At 41.7% G+C, this 5,430-nt stretch overlaps 1 protein-coding gene across 2 annotated transcripts in view; it reads right to left on the reverse strand.

Moving 5' to 3' along the window:
- Positions 1-5,430, reverse strand: part of Myl4 (myosin light chain 4) — a 32,584-nt gene that overhangs the window by 26,667 nt on the left and 487 nt on the right. The window lies entirely within an intron of this gene.

The following is a 5,430-nucleotide window of genomic DNA, read 5'->3' on the forward strand; positions in this document are numbered from 1 at the left end:
TTTTTTAAAAAGATGGTTCCAGCAGCTGAAATGTTGAGTATATAGGGGAGATGAGTCAAGTGTGGTAGCAGCACTCATGAGACAGAGGCAGGCAGATCTCTGTGAGATCAAGGCTAAACTGATCTAAGTGAGGAGTTCCAAGTCAGCTGGATCTACAGGGAGACCCTGTCTCAAAAAGGCAAAAAAAAAGAGGTGGAGCATGGCGGGGGGGGGGGGGGGGGGGGGGATAGGGGAATCACTGAAACAAGGCAGGATCAACAGGTGGAACCAGACCTGGGAGGGCCTTGGAAGATACTCTGAGAGGAATGGGAAATCTTTAGGTTGGTGGGGTGGGTAGACAGGGAGTTCTGACATGATCAGGCTTATTCTGGAAGCTAAAAAGGACTAGAAGCAGGAAGAACCATGAAGATATATTTGTAAGTAGATGTTGGGGTTGTAGAGACCCAAATGTGCTGCCTTAATACACTAGTTATTTTTAGTTAAAGGCACTTGAAAAACAGCAGATACAAGAAAGACACTCTGGCCTTCTTTTTTATTTTTATCTTGGGGAGCACTAGGAATTGACCTCAGTGCTCATTGCTCTACCATTGAGCTACACTCTCAGCCTCTGATCTTTTATTACTAAAAGCAGGTGATAAAACTCACACATGAAAAGTACCCTCCTGGGCCTGAAGAGATGGCTCAGTGGTTAAGAGCACAGGCTGCTCTTGCAGAAGACCCGGGTTGGAATCCTAGCACCCACATGTTCGCTAACAACCATCCACAATGCCAATTCCAGGGGATCCAACACCCTCTTCTGTCCTCCACAAGCACTACACGACATGAGTGCACTTACACACATACAGGCATAATGCTCATACACATAAAATAAAAAATAAGCAAATAAATAATAATTTTTTAAAAAGAAAAGAAAAGTACCCTTCCTACCCCAGCAGATATTTTACCAGAGGATGGGGAGTCAAGGCTAGGAGAAATGTGCACAAACTTTGTTAAACTAACCCTTATCTCCTCATCACTTTTGAACCATTAACTGTCCTAGTCCCACACTCCATCTTGCCATGTTTCCATGATTTACTTTTCTTTATCCAATCCAGTAATAGTGGGCTCTAACTGCTTCTATGGGTGTTCACTTTTCCTTGGAGTCCCATGTACATGTAAAAACTACTTAATAAAATCGAAGTGCTCTCCTTCTGTTGGTCTGTTTTATATTCATTTAATTCCTGAGTCCAGCAAGACCTAAGAAGGTAAAGGAATTTTTTTACCTCTTCTACAAGGATAAAGGAAAAGAGCAGTGGGGCTGGTGAGGGCCCAGTGGTTAAGAGCACTGACTGCTCTTGCAGAGGACCCTTGTTCCTTACCCAGAACCCACATGACAGCTAACAACCGTCCGTACTCCAGTTCCAGGGAATCTAACATCTTCTTCTGACCTCCACAGGCATTGTATAACATGGTTGTACTTACATACATGCAGACAATACACTCATACACACAAAAAATTAAAATAATAAAATATTTTTTAGAGGAAGGGAGGAGCCGGGTGTGGTGGCACATGCTTTTAGTCCCAACACTCAAGAGGCAGACACAGGAGATTTCTGTGAGTTTGAGGCCAGCATGGTCTCCATAGTGCCAGGCCAGCTGTGGCTACAGGGAGACCCTGTCTCAAAAAGACCAAAAGAAAAATAATAAAATAAAGGAGGGTAATATACAGAGTGCTACAAAATGTGATGTAAAACTTCAGAGAAGATGGAAATTAATTGAGATTAAAATGAGAGAAAAAATTTAAACTGGGCTTTTGAAAGATGGGCAGGATTAGAAAAAAGAGAATAGAGTTTAAGCAAAGGCAGAAAACTTGAGATTGATCTGGTAGAGTCAAGGTAGAGGCCAGGCACGGTGGCCCAGGCCTGTAATCGTCCAGCACTTAGGAGGCAGAAGCAGAATAAACCAAGGAACTATTAAAATCTTGCTTTTCAGCAGACAAGGGAAACAGCTTTTGAAAGTTAATTTTCTGTTTGGACTCCTCTAAGCTAGATGTGAAACTCTGAAAAACTCTGTCTCTCTGTTTCATTTTTTTCTTGATACTGGGGATCAAATCTATGACCTCTGTACATGCTAGGCAAGTCATGTACCAATGAACTATATCTCAATTCTCTTTTTACTGTTTTTTTTTGTGGGGGGAGTTAAAGTTTTAGAGACAGGGAAGGTCTCACTTAAGTTTCCCAGGCTGGCCTTGAACTTGCAGTCTTTCTGCTTCTGCCTCCCAAGCCCTCCCTCTATTGTGTACAATGATGTGATGGTAGGATGGGTCACTCTCTTCCTTTGGTGATGTTGGAAGTCATATCATGGTTGTTGTAGTCTTTGACATCTTCCTATTCCACCTCCTCCTACTACTCCCTCATTCCCCTTCCTCCTGATAGACTTTTATCCTTTTCCACCAGCCATTTCTAGACACTGCTTATGTACTCATAGCCCTTGAAGGACAGGTGCTAAGGCAAATTTCAGTTGCCCTGTGTCCACAGGTGCTAAGGCAAATTTCAGTTGCCCTGTGTCCTATCTTTTAGCAAAATTGCATTGGATTGAATTAGAGTGGGAATAGACTTCTCTAATGATCTAAATAATAGTCTCGAGCTATTTAAAGTTCAATTTAAATCAAATGAAATTCTTCAGATGTTCTAGCACATCCCTAAAATCTATGTGCTAAGTGACAACCACATTAAAGAGTCACATAGATAGTGTTACTATTGTTGGCATGACTAGGGCTGTAGGACAGCTTTACCCATGTGTCTAAGGCCTTGGTGTTTGCTGGGCCCCTTAGTTCTCCACAAAACCTTTCTCTTCACACACTGGACTCTCATCAGTGACCTAGTCCCAGTTTGAAGCTGTGAAGCCACTTCCAGCCTAGGTCTACAAGTCCAAACTCATCATTTCTTGTTGATCATTAAGGTACAGGATCAAAGCTGGGCATGGTGGCTTATGAGCTTAGAATCTAATTTTCCCAAAGTCCCTTTCCCATTAAAAAAAAGAACATTTCAGTAAGAGTTAGCTCAGTTAGTAAGGGGTTTCCCTTACAAGCATGAGGACCTGAGTCCAGTCCCTAGAAGAAGAAAAAAAATCCAGACATGGTGGCACACACTTGCAATCTCAGGGCTCTGGCAGTGGAAACAGGCATATCCCTGGGACACACTGGCCAGCCAGCCTATCCAAAGAGGCAAACTCCAAGCTAATGAGAAATTCTGTATCAAAAACTAAGGTGAGGGGAGCTGGAGAAAAGGTTCAGCGGTTAAAAGCATGTATTGCTCTTGTAGAGGACCAGACTCCAGTTCCCAGAACTCACTTTGGGTAGCTCACAAGTGCCCAACTCCAGCTCCATGGGGATCCAATGCCTCTGGCCTCAGAGGGCACATGGCTTTATGTCCTGTTTATCTTACTTGACCTTGGGCTTCCCCCATCTCACCAAGTTTCCTCTTTCCTCTTGGTCACTGCATCCTCTGTGGCTTCTTTGCTAGCACAGTCTCCTGTTGACTTTTTTTTCTTCCCATACTGCTCTGTTTTTATGAATTTCCTTTGCAGTGTTCTACCAGCTCCATTAACATTTAAGTGCTTCAGCATCCTGTTCTAGCCATTTACTTACCCTACACATTCCTAGGCAAATCTATTCTGTTAAAAATAATCTTATATTTGAATTTATTTCTCACATAAATACATGTACTTAGTATGCATTAATAAACACAATTTCAAAAAGAAAAAGTATCAGTGCATTCCTCTCTGTCCTATTTCTAAAATCAACTAGACATAATTTATGCATAAGACATGCCTTTGCCTTTGCTTTTTTAACCTATCAAAGGCTCAATTTCATAAAGTTTCCGTTGGAAAAAGAGGAAAACTTTTGAGGATCATAGAGATGAGTTTGACTGAAAATGGAAAAAAATCTGTAAACAAGAAAGTTTTTTTTAATTATTTTTATTTTATGTATATGACTATTTTGCAAGCATGTAAGTGCACCCATGCATGCAATGCCAGTGGAGGCCAGAAGAGGGCATCAGATCTCCTGGAACTGGTTGTTAGACATCATGTGAGTGCTGGAAATTGATCCTGGGTCTTCTGCAAGAGCAGCCAGTACTCTTAACAGCTGAGCCATCTTTCCAGCCCACATATTCTCTAGTTGTGATACAATCCTGCCCAGTATTTTTAAACAAGAATATTAAATGTACATTAAAAACCCAAAGTTTTCACAAAAAAAATAAGTATATTTTATACACAAGACATAGATCGGTTCTTTTTTTTTCAATTATTATTTTTGAGACTTTCATACATGAGTACTGTATTTACATCGTTTCTACTCCCCCCTCAATTCCTCCAGTGTCTCCCTCACTCCCTTTCAAATTCATGAACTCTTTTTCTTTTTTTTTCTTTTTTCTTTTTTTTTTTTTTTTTTTTTTTTTTTTAAAAAAAAAAAAAAAAAAAAAAAAAAAGAGGACGATAAATCTTTCACTGTGATATATCAAAATATGGTCTTTTAGAGACAGGGTCACCCTGTAGCCCCAGCTGACCTGGGACTCTCTATGTAGACCAGGCTGGCCTCAAACTCACAGAAGTCCACCTGCCTCTGCCTCCCAAGTGCTGGGATAAAAGGCATGTGCCACCATGCCTGGCTGACCGCTTTTTCTCTTTTTAAATAAAATATTTTTAATTATTTTTTATTATTATTATTTTATTTTTTTAATCAAAAGAAGCATTTCATTACAACAGCATTAACCTATTTTTAATTATTTTTATTGTTTGTGTATGAGTGTATTGCAGTGCATGTATGTAAGTGCACGCGTGTCATTCAATGCCCTCGGAGGCCAGAAGAGGGTATCTGGACCTGGAGTTACAGTTAGCCATCATATGGGTGCTGAACCCAGCACCCTCCTCTGTACGAGCAGGATCTTAACCCCTGAGCCATCTCTCCAGCACCCCCCTCTCCTTTTTTGAACCAGGGTCTCATGTAGCCCAGGCTTGCCTCAAACTTCCCACACAGTTGTGCATGATCTTGAACTTCAGACCCTGCTGCCTCCATCCACCGAGTGGTGGGATTATAGGAGTGCACTACCGTGCCGGGGTTATATGGTATTAGGGATCGAACCCATGGCGTCGTGCATGCTAGACGTACTCTATCAACTGAGCTCCAACCTAGCACAGCTTTTCTTTTAAAATTTCTTTGAGGGTCGGGGAGCCTGTACGCTGGGGGGATGGCAAGCCTCCCAAATGTTCCTCGATTTCCCTTAGGACCCTGGGTAGAAATCTCTGGAATGGATAATGAGCTAAACTCAAAAGATTTTATTAAAATCAGTCCTAAACGAGCGAATCCAGACCTCGCTGGCCACGTAACATCCCCCCCACCCTCGACACACACACACACACACACACACACACACACACACACACACACAC

The sequence above is a fragment of the Nannospalax galili genome, unplaced genomic scaffold (genome assembly GCF_000622305.1).
Source record: "Nannospalax galili isolate Female #2095 unplaced genomic scaffold, S.galili_v1.0 scaffold1128, whole genome shotgun sequence".
In the NCBI taxonomy this organism is placed as follows: domain Eukaryota; kingdom Metazoa; phylum Chordata; class Mammalia; order Rodentia; family Spalacidae; genus Nannospalax; species Nannospalax galili.